The sequence below is a fragment of the Mustelus asterias genome, chromosome 7 (genome assembly GCF_964213995.1).
Source record: "Mustelus asterias chromosome 7, sMusAst1.hap1.1, whole genome shotgun sequence".
Lineage (NCBI taxonomy): Eukaryota > Metazoa > Chordata > Chondrichthyes > Carcharhiniformes > Triakidae > Mustelus > Mustelus asterias.
This window is the reverse complement of record NC_135807.1, coordinates 112,768,210-112,786,675: the sequence shown is the minus strand read 5'-3', so window position 1 is coordinate 112,786,675 and position 18,466 is coordinate 112,768,210. Positions and strand designations below refer to the sequence as shown.

The following is an 18,466-nucleotide window of genomic DNA, read 5'->3' as shown; positions in this document are numbered from 1 at the left end:
TCTGCAATCTCTCATTTTAAATACCATTTTGTTTTTCCATTCTTCCTACCAAAGTGGATAACTTCCCATTATCACACATTATGCTCCATCTGCCATATTTTTGCATATTCACTTTGGGCAGATTTTGCGATCAACAAGCATATGAATTAGGAGCATTTGGCCCCTCTAGTCTGCTCTGCCATTTAATAAGGTCATGGCTGATCTGATTGTGGTCTCAACTCCACATTTTGACTAACAAGGGTGTCAATTTACCTCTGCCTTAAAAATATTCAATGACACTGCCACAACAACTCCCCAGGGAAGAGAGTTTCAAAGATTCATAACCTCCTGAGAGCAAATAATTCATATCTCCATTTTAAACGGGCGACCCTTTATTTTTAAACTGTGTCCCTTAATTCTCTGACACAAAAGGAAATAGCCTTTCAATACCCACCCTGTTAAGCCCCCTTCAGGATTTTGTGTTTCAATAAAATCACCTCAATCTTCCAAACTCCTGACTCCCCAAATCCTACCCACCATCTACAAGGCACAAGTCAGGAATGTGATGGAATATTCCCCACTTGTCCGGATGGGTGTAGCTTGAACAACACTCAAGAAGCTTAACACCATCCAGGACAAAGCAGCTGCTTGATTGGCACCACATCTACAAACATCCACTCCTTCCACCACTGACGCTCAGCAGCAGTAATGTGTACTATCTAGAAGATGCACTGCAGCAATTCACCAAAGATCCTTAGACAGTACCTTCCAAAGCCATGGCCACTTCCATCTAGAAGGACAAGGGCAGCAGATACATGGGAACACCACACTTGCAAGCTCTCCTCCAAGCCACTCACTGTCCTGTCTTGGAAATATATCACAGTTCCTTTGCAATCGCTGTTTCAAAATCCTGGAACTCCCTAACGGTATTGTGGGTCAACCCACAGCACATGGACTACAGCGATTCAAGAAGGTGGCTCACCGCAAACTTCTCAAGGGCAACTAGGGATGGGCTATAAATGCTGGCCAGCCAGCAATGCCCAGGTCCACGGAATGAATTAAAAAAAGGATACAGTCCACCTTATCTTTTCCAACATAATCCCCCATCCCAGGAATCAGTCAAATGAATATATTGTGAAGATGCAGTCCCAACATTGATCCCTGTGGCACTCCATTGGTTACTGTCCTCTAGCACAAGAAAGAACCCCTTATTGCTAATTGCCGCTTCGTGTCAGTTAGCCAATCTTCTATCCATGCCGGAATATTATCTCGAACACCTAGTGTCAGAGAGATGTTTTGGAATGGTAGAATTAGGGCCAAAAATGAACTGAGTACTATCCAGTGTTTTATAGAGACAGAGAAAAATGAGTATATTTGGTGAACAATTGCAAAAATATTTACTGCAACTAGGCGGCAATTAACTGTAGCAGAACCAACAAGATTCAGTGAATGTCCACCGCATGGAATATACATAGAGCACTTATTTTCCCGAGATGTTTTTGCTGCATGCCATTATACCTTCTTGCCATGTTAGCTGCATTCTCATATGACTGTCCTCTGTATTTCATTGCCTAGATAATCCAGCACTCCACTGGCCATACTTTTGCCAGCATGGTTTTCTAATTTAATGAAATTTAGAAAGTATTCAATGGTGTTAGGGTGCCAGATCAGAAACTCCAAGGTATATTATGAAGCCAGACTATACCCCAACAATTTTTCTATTTTTGGCATAAATGTGAGGATAGGATGCTTCTCTCAGTGTGTGATTCCACTGACAAATTAGGGTTCTTTTATCAAAATAAGCTTTATTCATAACACAGTTTAAGTGTAACTCTAACAAAATGAAACAGTTTAACTCTTAACCATTGAACAATCTGTAAACATGTAAAGAAACTCTTAACTTCTAACATATTACTATTCCGTTCCAATTATTCAATATTTCTCTTATAGACTCTAAACACCATTAGCAAACACACAGGCACACTTGCTTTAATCTTTGTTAATAGTCTTGGAGTTTTCAGAGAGAGAATGAGTTTTAGCAGCTTGCAGAAGACTTCAAGCACTTCCCAGCCAGAACTCCACTTTAAAACTAGTTAGCAAATCCAGGCACACTTGCTTTGATTTGGGTTAATAGCCTGGAGCTTTCAGAAAACTTCTAGAGCAGACAAGAGCCTTTGCTTTCTACCAGCTCCATGCAGCAACTGTTCTTTGTTTTAGCATGAACATGAAACTGTTTTTCCTACAAACATAGTTCCTTCCATTTCTAGTATCACATGACTCTGTTCCTCTATACCTAGCTCACCTTATTACTTCAATCAAAAAAACACCCCATTAAGTGTGCTGCAAAATAAACACCCACATGGCTAAAATGAGTTATTATCTTGCTTTCTCAGCATTTGTTGCATTCTCACCAGACAACCCAACTGTTTGTAACAAAACATTGCCTCATAAAGAAGACCCCTTAAACATAAAATATATCAAACTAACACAGTATGATCACAATGGGAAGACCATCATCAGGTGACACATGTCTTGCAATAATAGTTAGTTGAACAACACACGGAAGATTGGTGTAGAAACAACAGACAAACTGCAATTTCCAGCTTTTCTCAAGTCATCCAAAATAGACCCTCTTATTTTTCCAGCCACAAGCTGGATAAGTTCATCATATATCTTTTTTAGTAAAGTATGAAGACTTCCCAGATCCATTGCTTCCATAATGTTTTATATGTCTGGCAAGCAATGGATCAAGTTTAGCAATGTGTTCTCTCAAGCCAAAATTTTCATTGCCTCCCCAAATGCTAGTCCACGTTCTAATAAAATGCACACAACGTATGCACACAATGCATAATACATTCAAGCACATGCCTCCACTACTCTTGCTCCTTGTTTATCTGTTCCTTCAGACATGAATCCAAGTTTAACTCACGTTAACTCATCAGATATAAGCAAAGCTTTTCTGTGATCACCAGAGTTCTCATGATTTTGAATTCTGACAGGATTTTGCCAGTTATCAAATCATCACTAACTAGTGAATTGATGACGCTAAGAAGAGTTCACAGACGGAACAATAAACACAACCATTTGTTGGAGAACACACTCGCCCCACTTAGTTGTATTTTTCACCTTTAACTTTCATTGAATAAAATTGAACAATATCTAATTTGGTTTTTGAATGACCATGGACTGTTCCAATGTTAGCATTCTGAGAGACTTTTCTGTGTCTAGAATGAAATATCATCCTCAGTTAAGGCACCCTAGAGACCAAGATCATTGGACTTGTTGTACCTATTTCCTTCAGCTGGGATTTCAGGCTCTGTAACATTCTCAGGCGAAGTAGTCACATTCACAATATCTAAATAGAAGAGGTGGATGCTTTTGGTTGCTAAGGGCCAGGCTGACTCTCCTGAGTACAGTGAGATAACTGTCAACTTTCAGTAATTGTTTTATCCATCCTTCAGGCTGCTGCTTCTTTTCCCTGCTGACATTCATTTTGTGACATTCATCATGACACCAGGGCAGCACGGTAGCACAGTGGTTAGCACTGCTGCTTCACAGCTCCAGGGTCCCGGGTTCAATTCCCGGCTCGGGTCACTGTCTGTGTGGAGTTTGCACATTCTCCTCGTGTCTGCGTGGGTTTCCTCCGGGTGCTCCGGTTTCCTCCCACAGTCCAAAGATGTGCAGGTTAGGTTGATTGGCCAGGTTAAAAAAAAATTGCCCCTTAGAGTCCTGAGATGCGTAGGTTAGAGGGATTAGCGGGTAAAATATATAGAGGTAGGGCCTGGGTGGGATTGTGGTCGGTGCAGACTCGATGGGCCGAATGGCCTCCTTCTGCACTGTAGGGTTTCTATGATTTTCAGAAGTTATTTTCATTTTTAACAGCCCTCTCTTTAATAATGACAATTAAACCTTGGTCAAATTCTTTGAACTCAATCCTTTATGCTTATAAGCAAAGTAGAAGTCAAACATACAAGGTGCGGAATCTTGAGCCCAGATTCTCCGTGCGTGGGAATGGCAGCTCACACTCAAAACCTGGACAGTTTTGAAAAAGGTGATTCCTGCCGGCGAGAAGGCATTTTGCAGCAGGCCTGCCAGTTTAAAGTTTATTTATTAGTGTCACGAGTAGGCTTACATTAACACTGCAATGATGTTACTGTGAAAATCTCCTAGTCGCCACATTCCGGCACCTGTTTGGTGGAGTGTGGGAGGAAACTGGAGCACCCAGAGGAAACCCACACAGACAAGGGGAGAACATGCAGATTCCGCACAGTGACTCAAGCCGGGAATCAAACCCGGGTCCCTGGTGCTGTGAGGCAGCAGTGCTAACCACTGTGCCACCGTGCCGCCAGTGGAGTGATGCAGAACATGCCACGGAATGTCGAGAAGCTCATGTTAATATTACAGATAGCTCCAAGAACAGTAGGGTGGTAATAGTCAGAGATTTTAACTTTCCCAACATTGACTGGGACAGCTTGGATGGAGAGAAATTTGTTGAGTGTATTCAGGAGGAATTTCTCATTCAGTATGTGGATGGCCCGATTAGAGAGGGTGCAAAACTTGACCTCCTCTTGGGAAATAAGGAAGGGCAGGTGACAGAAGTGTTAGTGATGGATCACTTTGGGACCAGTGACCATAATTCTATTAGTTTTAAGATAGCTATGGAGAATGATAGGTCTGGCCCAAAAGTTAAAATTCTAAATTGGGGCAAGGCCAATTTTGATGGTATCAGGCAGGAACTTTCAAAAGTTAATTGGGAGAGTCTGTGGGAAGGCAAAGGGACGTCTGGTAAGTGGGAGGCTTTCAAAAATGTGTTAACCAGGGTTCAGGATAAGCACATTCCTCTTAGAGTGAAGGGCTAGGCTGGCAGAAGTAGGGAACCCTGGATGACTCGGGATATTGAGCCTCTGGTCAAGAAGAAGAAGGAGGCACATGACATGCATAGGCAGCTGGGATCAAGTGAATCCCTTGAAGAGTATAGGGGGTGTAGGAGTAGAGTTGAGAGAGAAATCAGGAGGGCAAAAAGGGGACACGAGATTGTTTTGGCAGATAAGGCAAAGGAGAATCCAAAGAGCTTCTACAAATGCATAAAGGTCAAAAGAGTAATAAGGGAGAGAGTAGGGCCTCTTAAGGATCAACAAGGTCATCTATGTGCGGATCCACAAGAGATAGGTGAGATCCTAAATTAATATTTCTCGTCAGTATTTACTGTTGAGAAAAGCATAGATGTTAGGGAACTTGGGGAAATAAATTGTGATGTCTTGAGGTGTATACATATTACAGAGGAGGTGGTGCTGGAAGTCTTAAAGCGCATCAAGGTAGATAAATCCCCGGGACCTGATGAAGTGTATCCTAGGACATTGTGGGAGGCTAGGGAGGAAATTGCGGGTCCCCTGGCAGAGATATTTGAATCATCGATAGTCACAGGTGAGGTGCCTGAAGATTGGAGGATAGGAAATGTTGTGCCTTTGATTAAAAAGGGCTGCAGGGAAAAGCCTGGGAACTACAGGCCAATGAGCCTTACATCTGTGGTGGGTAAGTTGTTGGAAGATATTTTGAGAGACAGGATCTACAGGCATTTAGAGACGCAAGGACTGATTAGGGACAGTCAGCATGGCTTTGTGAGTTGAAAATCATGTCTCACAAATTGATTGAGATTTTTGAAGTAGTAACCAAGAAGGTAGATGAGGGCAGTGCAGTTGATGTTGTCTACATGGACTTTAGCAAGGCCTTTGACAAGGTACCGCATAGTAGGCTGTTGCATAAGGTTAAATCTCACAGGATGCAGGATGAGGCATCTAAATGGATACAAAATTGGCTTGATGACAGAAGCCAGAGGATGGTTGTAGAGTTTTTCAAACTGGAGGCCTGTGACCAGCGGTGTGCCTCAGGGATCAGTGCTGGATCCACTGCTATTTGTCATTTATATTAATGATTTGGATGAGAATATAGGAGGCATGTTTAGTAAGTTTGCAGATGACACCAAGATTTGTGGCACAGTGGACAGTGAAGAAGGTTATCTCGGATTGCAACAGGATCTTGATCAATTGGGCCAGTGGCTGATGAATGGCAGATGGAATTTAATTTAGATAAATGTGAGGTGATGCATTTTGGTAGATTGAACCAGGGCAGGACTTACTCAGTTAATAGAACATAGAACATAGAACATTACAGCGCAGAACAGGCCCTTCGGCCCACGATGTTGCACCGACCAGTTAAAAAAAAACTGTGACCCTCCAACCTAAACCAATTTCTTTTCGTCCATGAACCTATCTACGGATCTCTTAAACGCCCCCAAACTAGGCGCATTTACAACTGATGCTGGCAGGGCATTCCAATCCCTCACCACCCTCTGGGTAAAGAACCTACCCCTGACATCGGTTCTATAACTACCCCCCCTCAATTTAAAGCCATGCCCCCTCGTGCTGGATTTCTCCATCAGAGGAAAAAGGCTATCACTATCCACCCTATCTAAACCTCTAATCATCTTATATGTTTCAATAAGATCCCCTCTTAGCCGCCGCCTTTCCAGCGAAAACAATCCCAAATCCCTCAGCCTCTCCTCATAGGATTTCCCCTCCATACCAGGCAACATCCTGGTAAAATGGTAATGGTAATGGTAAGGCATTGGGGAGAGTTACAGAACAAAGAGATCTAGGGGTACATGTTCATAGCTCCTTGAAAGTGGAGTCACAGGTGGACAGAGTGGTGAAGAAGGCATTCAGCATGCTTGGTTTCATTGGTCAGAACATTGAATACAGGAGTTGAGACGTCCTGTTGAAGTTGTACAAGACATTGGTAAGGCCACACTTGGAATACTGTGTACAGTTCTGGTCACCCTATTATAGAAAGGAGATTATTAAACTAGAAAGAGTGCAGAAAAGATTTACTAGGAGGCTACCGGGACTTGATGGTTTGAATTGTAAGGAGAGGCTGGATACATTGGGACTTTTTTCTCTGGAGTGCAGGAGGCTGAGGGGTGATCTTATAGAGGTCTATAAAATAATGAGAGGCACAGATCAGCTAGATTGTCAATATCTTTTCCCAAAGGTAGGGGAGTCTAAAACTAGAGGGCATAGGTTTAAGGTGAGAGGGGAGAGATACCAAAGTGTCCAGAGGGGCAATATTTTCACACAGAGAGTGGTGAGTGTCTGGAACAAACTGCCAGAGGTAGTAGTAGAGGCGGGTACAATTTTGTCTTTTAAAAAGCATTTAGACAGTTACATGAGTATAGAGGGATATGGGCCAAATGTGGGCAATTGGGACTAGTTTCGGGGTTTTAAGAAAAAGGGCGCATGGACAAGTTGGGCAGAAGGGCCTGTTTCCATGCTGTAAACCTCTATGACTCTAATATATTAGCATTTAATTATAAAACACACACCAGATATTGAGCTTGCATGGAATGTGACGCCACGGTGACGTAATTTACAACAGCTCTGCATAAGCGTGAAACTGGTACCTTTACCTCTGAGGGAGACATTGCAGGTGCACACTCAGCCAACCATTTTTCCTCAACCTGTCCAACACTCAAGAGGCACCATGGAGAACACTGAAGACACAGATAAGTGCAGCCTGGGGGTGGGGGGTCACTTTCACCATATAGCAGGGGGGAAATGGGTGTGTCAGATGACATGAGAAAATGGAGACTCAGCATATTCATCTGGTGATTTACAGGGGAAATAATTTGGGGATGTGGATGTTGGGAGGGAGAGCAGATATTTGCTCAGTGAATGGGAAGCACTTGCTGGAAGTCACAGTGGCACGGAGGGATGAGAGGAAGGGCTCTGTTTGGACTCCTCATAGTTCACTGTGGTGTTCTCACTCTTTCAGTGCATGATTCAGGAGAATCCTGGAACCTGGGGAGTTGACCTGTGATTGACCAGCAGCAGAGATGTGCTGCTGCACATGCCCAGGACCAGAGACCTGCAACTGGCCAGGGAGGAGGGGCACAGGATCAAACTTGGAGAGAGTACCAGCCGAGAATCTTCTGGTGAAGGTGCTCTTACGTTCAGATGTCCGAGTCACAGTTCAGAAGAAGGCTGCGCCTGTCCGAGGAGACAGTGGATCACCTCTCCAACATGCTGCATGAGTTGGCATCACATGGAACTGGAGGACACCCAATGCCTGTGGTCCTTAAAGTCACAGTCCCACTAAACTTTTTCACTAGCGGCTCCTTCCAGGGAAGCCCAGGGGGCATCTGTGGCATTTCCCAGTCTGCCACTCAGATGTACCAGGGAGGTCACAGATACTCTGTATGAAAGGGGAGAGATGTCAATAAACTTGGACTGGGATCAGGCAAGCCAGGATGTCAAGGCCATGAGTTTTGGAAAGCCCCAGGTGCAAGGTGTCATTGACTACACCCACGTGGCTCTTAGATCACCATTGTGGCAAGCAGCGCCATTCATGAGCCACATGGGGTTTTACTACCTCAAGTCTGTAACCACACAATGCTCATCATGCAGGTGTGTGCCCGTTTCCCTGGGGAGTGCCGATTACAGTATATCTTGGATCGCTCACAAATACTAGCTGTCTTTGAGGGAGACTGGAGGGATGGTTCATTGGGGACAAGGGATGCCCACTCAGAAGGTGGCTGATGATGCTAGTGCGGAGGCCACAAACACTAGCGGAGACTTAATACAATGAGGCTCACTTTTCAATGCGTATGCTGATGGAGCAGGCCATTGGAATGCTGAAGATGCAGTTCCGGTGCCTGGGGGGGGCTCCCTACAATATAGTTCCCAGAGGGACACCTGCATTATTGCGGTGTGCTACACGCTCCACAACTTAGCGCTGCAGAGGGGAGACCACCTGGAACAGGAGAAGATGGGTGAGCACGTGGTTCACTTACCCTGGCTGAGCGAAGAAGATCATTCATCTTTTTCTGACACTACTGTCCTGTGTTCTTTTGGAGTGAGCTGGCACTCACAAGGGCTGCCATACCACCCCAGGCAGGGGTGGTGACATTGATGGAAGGCTATCTTCTGGAGCATGGGGAGAGTGCTTCCCACTTCTGCTGCCAGTAGTCTCATCAGGGCTCCCTCCGAAAAGCGAGGTGCAGGCTTCTTGGCTGCCATCCTCTGGAATAGATATGGAACAGGTGTGGGGAGTAGTTTATATGGAGCTCCCAGTGATTGCAACGATTGAGTTGTGGCAGGGTGGGCAGTTCAGAGGGAGCATGCCACAAACGTGGTGTGATTCTCGTGGGCATAAAAATTTTCCTAACGAGGCATAGGATTTGGTAGAAATCTCACCAAATCACACTGTATTTTGCACCAGAACTGACACTGCCAAATTCTTGTAAGATTCTGCCTAATACCCATGTTTTAATATGACGTATATTTACCTGATTTCAGGAAAAGAAGGGAGATCCTTGTGTGACTCAGACCAGACACAACGGATGCCACGGCACAAAACTTTCCGAGGACAACTGCATCACGGATTCCAACTGCATCACGTGTGTTTTTCACACTTCATTCGTTTTTGGAATTTTTTTTAACCAGAAGACATTTTCAGATAAAAAATGCTTTTGTAATTATATTTTTGTTAAGCCATTAAAATCACCTTTATTTAGTAAATGAAGCATCTAAATGGAACATGAGTGTCGGCAGTTAGGGGAAGGGCAGCTCTGTTATAATTCATAGTTATAGTTATAATTTATTGTTATAATCTGCACGGATTTATAAATTCTATATGATAAATAATTAGGTAGCCATCTGAGCATATTATTGTCATATCAGAACCAAAATATCTATTTACAAAGTCAATTCCCCCTACTCCTTTCTTTTCAACCCATTATGCAAAACTTAAAATTTAATATTTTATTTGCGTAAGTTCAGCACTAACTATGGACGTTAGACCCCCTGATATAACTGCAACACAGTTGTTATTTCTTTGCAGCTACCTCTGGGTCTCGTTGGTTCTATGGGATATAAACATGCTCCATGAGACAACGCTGCATTTTTTATGTCGGCCTATTCCACACATGATCGATCCACAACTTAAATCCATCCTCACCATCTAACTGTTTCATAGACATGAACAAAACCTCCTGCAAGGAACTTGATGTTCAGCATTACATTTTAAAACTACTATGAGCTTGAATTTTGTTCCTTTGGCAATGCAGGCTAGTACCGCCATAAAATTTGTCTTCTCCAATCCTGTCATTTTCACTGGGACTTTTTTGAACCTTTCCAGTCCACAGTTCGGCTGCTGGGCATACTGAAAGTCATGGGTGTTTCATTCACATTGCTGCTGTCCAATGATGAATCACTGGAACCTGGTAAATTTGACATTGAGGTCTTTTGGTAGTCTCTGAGCAATCTTGGTCTTCTGCCACAACATGTGACTTTTCATTCCATAAAGCAGCTATACCAACTAGCTAAAAGTAACATACTGCGGATGCTGGAATCTGAAACAAAAACAGAAAATGCTGGAAAATCTCAGCAGGTCTGACAGCATCTGTGGGGGAGAATAGAGTCAACGTTTCAACACAGATGCTGTCAGACCTGCTGAGATTGTACACCAACGAGCTGTTGGTCTGAACTTTTTGCTGGACTCAGGGTTTAATTTGGACAATTGATGTGCTTATATATGGATTGAATTTTTGGTGATGATGTACCATTCAAGGAGCCATATCAATGCATGCTTCCCAAGATCAGACCAATGGCTGATCTCTGTCCTCATGGCATATTTGGTCTTTGGGCATTTTCTTCAGGGCAGATTATTCCTTCCATTCCTGCACCAGATTTTCATTAACACCAAATTGCCTTGCTGCAGCATTTATTTGACAAATGTCACAAGTTTTAGCTGCAAAGGAGTTTCATATTTCATTTGTTTTGCTTGAATCTGTCACTCATCATGCCATGTGCGTCCTGCTCTGTATGGGCAAGTCTTAAACTCCCACAGATCTTATCACAACATAACTCCCATCGCCTGCTTAATCCCATGCACTGACACAAAAAAACAGGCGTGTCTGGTGTGAAAAACAGAGACCACTAATGCCAGTATAGCATTTAGTAGCTAGAGAGAGAGATCATATGCCAAATGTATACAAAAGCATGATTCATGGGGTTGTCTTGTACGCTGCGATCTGTGGTATGTTTGCAATCTCATCTAATTCCACCTGGAATGTGCACCCTGTATTGAAATTTCCCTTTTGAGCAAAAAATTTCCAAAGAAGTGTACTTTGCACGTATACTTCTATACTTCATATAATGCTGTGGAACACCGAGATGAACTGCTCCAGAATAAACAGTACTAAATTCAGCATATTAATTTATGTGCAAATCCCGCTAATCAAGTCGCATGGTTGTCCTTTGATTTCTTGGTCTTTTAGGATAACGCTGAGATTGAAAATTCAGAGGATGAGGAGCTGAAATTCTAATAGCAGTATGTTAATAAATACTTGAGTGAGTTCTGCCACTGTGCTGCCCTCTCGCTTTAAGTAATTGAACAACATTACGCAATCAACTCCGTGGCTGCTTGTTTGGTCTCAATTCCTGCTTTTTCATCATGAAACAGATTATTACAGAAGAATCTGTTTTATTTTCTCAATCCAACTTGGGTGATTTAACACCATTAAAAAAATAGAAAGTTTTTTAGAGTTTCCTATTTCTGAATTGACTGAGAGTTTAGGAAAGGGGGTATTCACTAATATCAATGCACCAGCTTCATAGCTACAGTTTTCTTTTAAGTTTATTTATTAGTGTCACAAGTAGGCTGAAATTAACACTGCAAAGAAGTTACTGTGAAAATCCCCTAGTCGCCACACTCTGGCGCCTGTTCGGGTACACTGAGGGAGAATTTAGCATAGCCAATGCACCTAACCAGCATGTGTTTCGGACTGTGGGAGGAAACCCATGCAGACATGGGGAGAACGTGCAGACTCCACACAGACAGTGACCCAAGCCGGGAATCAAACCCGAGTCCCTGGTGCTGTGAGACCACAGTGCTAACCACTGTGCCACCGTGCTACCAAATTTCTGATATTTATGTGTCTGTAGATTGTATAGTCTGGTTTATAGTATCCAAACCATGTAATTTGAGGAGACAATTTTGTTCATTATGATATAGTGAGCGATGGTGGTATAGTGGTGAGCATAGCTGCCTTCCAAGCAGTTGACCCGGGTTCGATTCCCGGCCATCGCACTGGTGATGTGGTTGCGACTTTATGTGGGCGGCACGGTAGCGCAGTGGTTAGCACTGCTGCTTCACAGCTCCAGGGTCCCGGGTTCGATCCCCGGCTCGGGTCACTGTCTGTGTGGAGTTTGCACATTCTCCTCGTGTCTGTGTGGGTTTCCTCCGGGTGCTCCGGTTTCCTCCCACAGTCCAAAGATGTGCAGGTTAGGTTGATTGGCCAGGTTAAAAATTGCCCCTTAGAATCCTAAAATGCGTGGATTAGCGGGTAAATAGGTGGGGGTCGGGTCTGGGTGGGATTGTGGTCGGTACAGACTCGATGGGCCGAATGGCTTCCTTCTGCACTGTAGGGTTTCTATGATTTCTATTCTATGAAAAGATTAAAATATCAGGAAAAATTAGGAATAAGATTGATAGAATTGATAGAACTTTTCCCTCAAAGACAATAGCATTGTGCAATGTTAAGTCTTTAACCTTAAGTCACTAATCAAAACAATTGTCTTTCCTAATGATTAGATGAGCATCAATCTTAAAAATTCAAACCCATATTTATACTTTGCATGCAGTAAATGTAATATCCTTTGATTATGGTATGATGATAAAATAAAATGAGTCAAATGCACAGATGTTCACAAATAGAACATTTTGGGGCAACAAGGTGGCACAGTGGTTAGCCTGCTGCCTCACAGTGCCAGGGACCTGGGTTCGATTCACAGCTTGGGTCATTGTCTGTGGGGAGTCTGCATGTTCACCCCCTGTCTGCGTAGGTTTCCTCTGGGTGCTCCGGTTTCCACCCAAAAGACATGCTGGTTAAGTGCATTGGCCATGCTAAATTATCTCTCAGTGTACCCGAACAGGCATGGAGTGTGGCTACCAGGGGATTTTCACAGTAACTTCATTGCAGTGTTAATGCAAGTTTACACTAATAAATAAACTTTAAACTTTAATGGCTGACTCAGTGAACCACCAAGAGTGAAACTTTGGCAACAAAAAAAGATATGACAGGAAAGTATTATAAATACTAGCTTTGAAGGTAAGAAGACCTGGGTGCAGTGCAGGAGAGAGATCAGATAACATGCCTAGGATAAATTAAACAACATCAAGTGTTCACTCAAGGTCACAGGAGGTGGTCCAACTTCCGAGGAATGACTGATGCTAATGGAGGAGACAGCTGTCCAACTCATCTATTCCAAGATGTTAATAAGCTGAAAAAGATTGAGGTCAGTTTTAAGGACACAACTTCCAAGCCACATCCATCAAATCCTAATGTTTCTGTCATTTTTTGTTTAGAGTTTTAATTATGCAGTATATGGGCAAGGCTATTGTGAGAAAGCAGAGAACTTGTTGAGTTAAAAAATACTTAGAGTCGACACAGGATATAGATACCTACCATGTATTTCTTGTACTGTACAAATTAATATAAAGTTAGAAAGCTGGCTGTAATGCCAGTATAGCATTTGGAAAAAAGCAGACCCGGGTTCAATTCTGGTCTTGGGTCACTGGCTGGGTGGAACAAAGAACAATACAGCACAGGAACAGGCCCTTCGGCCTTCCAAGCCCGTGCCGCTCCCTGGTCCAAACTAGACCATTCTTTTGTATCCCTCCATTCCCACTCCGTTCATGTGGCTATCTAGGTAAGTCTTAAACGTTCCCAGTGTGTCCGCCTCCACCACCTTGCCCGGCCGTTTGCACATTTTCCCTGTGTCTGCATGGGTTTCCTCTGGGTGCTCTGGTTTCCTCCCACAGTATAAAAATGCTCAGGTTAGGTGGATTGGCTATGCAAAATTGCCCTTTGGCATCCCAAAATGTGTAGGTTAGATGGATTAGCTGTGGTAAATGTGTGGGTTTCCGGGGATAGGGTGGGGAGATGGCCTCGGTAAGATGCTCGGTAAGATGTCAGAGAGTAGATGCAGATTTAATGGACCAAATGGTCTCTTCCGCATTGTCAGGATTCAATGATCTTATGAATTGATGCCAACTGAAGTGTTCAACAGCATGATACAAAGTGTCCCACAATCTTACATTTGTGTGAAATCCTGAGAGCTGATGCCTGGAGCTGAGCAGGTAGGTGATTGTTTCGTGAGTTTTAAGGTTTTTTTCTCTCTAAACTGAGACAGTAGTTCAAATTGGTACTAGGGAGATATAACTTTTGTATTAAAATATTAGTTTAACTATTTAACCCCATAATATTACAAATAATTGTCAATCAATATTTCTATACCTGAAACCTAATTAGTTAGGGTGGCACAGTGGCATAGTAGTTAAGGGCAGCATGGTGGCACAGTGGTTAGCACTGTTGCCTCATAGCGCCAAGGACCCGGGTTCAATTTCGGCTTTGGGTGACTGTCTGTGTGGAGTTTGCACGTTCTCCCTGTGTCTGCGTGGGTTTCCTCCAAGTGCTCCGATTTCCTTCCACAGTCCAAAGCTGTGCAGGTTGGGTTGATTGACCATGCTAAATTGCCCCTTAGTGTCACGGAGATTAGCAGGGTAAATACGTGGGGTTATGGGGATATGGCCTGGGTGGGATTGCCGTCATTACAGGCTCAATGGGCCAAATGGCCTCTTTCTGTTCTGCAGGGTTTCTATGATTCTAGCTAGATAAAAAAAATGGCAGGGAAAGTGATGTGTTGCAGTTGTATCATGTGGATGCTAGTGGACAGCAATGTGACCCTTGGCAACCACATCAGAAGTAAGTATCTGCAGCTGGAGGATCTTCAGCTCAGGGTTAATGTGCTGGAGAAAAGAAATCATCGGTGGAGGTAGTTTTTAGGTTCCCTAATAGAAGCTACACTGTAGGACAGAGTATAAATGAAGAAATAACGGGGTCCTGTGAGAAAGGCCTCAATAATTGTAGGCAATTTTAATCTTCGTATAGATTGTACAAATCGAATTGGCAAAGGTGGCCTGCGGGATGAGTTTATATAATGTATTCACTACAGTTTCAACTGCAAGGGATTGGTGGGACCACACCGAGAGTTCTGTTTACAATTTTGGTCTCTTCATTTACGGAGAGACATACTTACGTTGGAAGCAATTTAGCGACGCTGGACTAGACTGATTTCTGGGATGAAGGGGTTGTCAATTATGGAAAGGTTGAGCAGGTTGAGCCTATACTCATTGACACTTAGAAGGATGAAATGTGATCTAAGTGAAATACATTAAATTCTGATGGGATTTGACAGGGTAGGTGCTGGGAGGATGTTACCCATTGTGGCCAAATCTAGAATTAGCGCACACATTTTTAAAAATAAAGGGTCTCTGATTTAAGATGGAGATGGAGGACTTTCTCACCTCAGATGGTGTTTGTCTTTAGAATTTTCTTCCACAGAGAGCAGTGGAGGCTGAATCATTGATTATATTCAAAGCAAATTTAGACAGGTTATTGATCTCCAAGATAACCAAGGGTCATGGGGAATAGGCAGGAAAGTGGAGTTGAAGTCACAATTTGATCAGCCATGATCTCATTTAATGGGCAGAGCAGGTTTAATGGGCCAAATGGCCTGTTCCTCCTCCTGTTTCTTATGATCTAGTGATCTCATAATCAATTTAGTGGCATGGAGAAATGGACCAATAGCATTGTAGTTTCATGTAGAGTGTTGACATTCCTAGATACTGTTAATCGTGTTGACCTCATTTGATGATAAGTATAACATTTAGTTTGAAGCAAGTATGCCAATCAAACAATCAACATTGAAATATGATTAATTATAATGTATGTTTTAATTTCACCTATCCATCAACAATAAATATCTACTTTGGGCAGTGATCATTGTGTAAGAAACTGCTGTAATTCCTTTCATTACAAGTAGTAAGTTCCTGCTTTTTGGATGTAATTCCTCCATTGCAAGAATCCAATATCTTTGATGATTATCTTATGATTGTTTATATTGCAAATTACATGCACTTGAAGCAATTGTTTCTGATCCACCCAGCTCTGCCTATAGTTATGGCATTGAATTTTTTTTTGGAGAATGAAATGGATTCTAATGCAGAAAATTGATGCTTTTGAGGATAGGGACATGGTAGGCAGAGGGAAGAATGATGGCACTTCCTTAACAATAATAGAAATATATGCTCTACACCCACTAGAAAAATGTCATCTTATGCAGCTTTAGACACCTGGCATACATCCAAGTTGTAGGCACAGTGGCACAAGGTTAGCACTACTGCCTCAGAATGCCAGAGACCTGGGTTCGATTCCCAGCTTGGGTCACTGTCTGTGCGGAGTCTGCATGTTCTCCCTGTGTCTGCATGGGTTTCCTCTGGATGCTCCGGTTTCCTCCCACAGTCAGGAACACATGCTGGTTAGGTGCATTGGCCATGCTAAATTCTCCCTCAGTGTACCCGAATAGACGCCAGAATGTGACGACTAGGGGATTTTCACAGTAACTTCATTGCAGGGTTAAGGTAAGCCTACTTGTGACACTAATAAATAAACTAAACTAAAAAAAACACTGTCCCTTTTGTCTTTGGCAATCCACAGATAGGACTATTGTCCAAGTGTACCGTCCCTCCCTCCTCCATCCGTCCGTCCGTCCATCTTTCTTGCCATACAATGCAAAGCGCATAGGTACAATATTGAAAACAAGAACAGCAACAACATCAGACAATGCACACATAGAAATCACACTGTTTCTGACAAGTCTTCTAAAGTTACTACATTTTCAGCATTGACAACAAAATCAGACACAGCATTACAAGTATCAACAATTTTATGTGAAAAAAATTGCGAATATCAACACGCATGTATCAATTTATTAAACAACAAAACATACATGCTAATAGAGCTTCTCATTAATTTGATTGAGAAACTGATGGGCTATCGTTAGTTTGGATGAATTGTTGCCTGATAAATGATCCTGCATGTTACTTATGGCATTGAGCAAATCATTATAGTTTGTCAAGTTTCACTACATATGGCACATAATTTTCAGGGACATTAGTCTATCCCTCACCCCTGCTTTACATATACACGATGTGGAGATGCCGGCATTGGACTGGGGTAAACACAGTAAGAGTTTTAACAACACCAGGTTAAAGTCCAACAGGTTTATTTGGTAGCAAATGCCATTAGCTTTCGGAGCACTGCTCCTTCATCAGATGGAGTGGAAATCTGCTCTCAAACAGGGCACAGAGACACAAAATCAAGTTACAGAGTACTGATTAGAATGCGAATCCCTACAGCCAACCAGGTCTTAAAGATACAGGTAACCCCCACAGCTTACCTCCTGGACTTGCAAAATCTCACTGGCTGTCCTGTCTGGAGACAATACACATCTCTTTAACCTGTGCTTAATGCTCCCTCCACTCACATTGTCTGCATCTTTAAGACCTGGTTGGCTGTAGGGATTCGCATTCTAATCAGTATTCTGTAACTTGATGTTGTGTCTCTGTGCCCTGTTTGAGAGCAGATTTCCACTCCATCTGACGAAGGAGCAGCGCTCCGAAAGCTAATGGCATTTGCTACCAAATAAACCTGTTGGACTTTAACCTGGTGTTGTTAAAACTCTTACTGTGTTTACATATACACAACAGAAGAAAAATTTCACAAGTGATATTAAAAAAAAATCAAAGATCAACTACGTGTTCCATCACCTACAAAAAGGATCAAACATGACAAAAAGATAATCAATCCCTTCAAAGAAAACTTCAAAACACAACTGATACTAAATTTATAATACAAAATCAGGAGTATTAAAGTAATTAATCCTTGTACAAATTCCCTCCTTCATCAGACATGCACTCACTGATTAAATTAATTATTCACACACCACACTGTAGCTAACATCTCGTGCTGCTGCTAAAAGAGAGGTTCTTGGTCTGACCCTTTTAGAATCATAGAAATCCTACATTACAGAAAGAGGCCATTCGGCCCATCGAGTCTGCACCGACCACAATCCCACCCAGGCCCTACCCCCAAATCCCTACATATTTACCCACTAATTCCTCTAACCTACACATCTCAGGACACTAAGGACAATTTTAGCATGGCCAATCAACCTACCCGCACATCTTTGGACTGTGGGAGGAAACCACAGAATATTAATTCAAGTTGAGTTAAAGAATGAATATTCAATATAAACCTCAGTGATTCAAGACCTCTAGCTCTCACCAATGGGTGTGCCTCAGAAGTAGTATGATGATTTATTTTTAGAACACAAGTCTCAAAATTGCAATTTTAGCTTATTGTAATTGACATTAAATAGGTTGTGTTATGGGGAGACTGAATTTTGTCAGAAAGTTCCTGTTGCATAATTTTGTTACACTTTTGCCAACTTTTCAGACATTATATATCAACTGAAAATAATTAGTTGGTGTAATTGCATTTTAGCAATAGCACAAAGTTAACTTTGGA

At 42.6% G+C, this 18,466-nt stretch overlaps 1 protein-coding gene and 1 non-coding gene across 2 annotated transcripts in view; both read left to right on the top strand.

Moving 5' to 3' along the window:
- Positions 1 to 18,466, top strand: part of LOC144495898 (frizzled-6-like) — a 459,271-nt gene that overhangs the window by 263,260 nt on the left and 177,545 nt on the right. The gene's annotated exons all lie outside the window — the stretch shown is intronic.
- On the top strand, positions 12,052 to 12,123 carry trnag-ucc (transfer RNA glycine (anticodon UCC)). The gene has a single exon. It is a non-coding gene; the product is annotated as a tRNA-Gly (tRNA).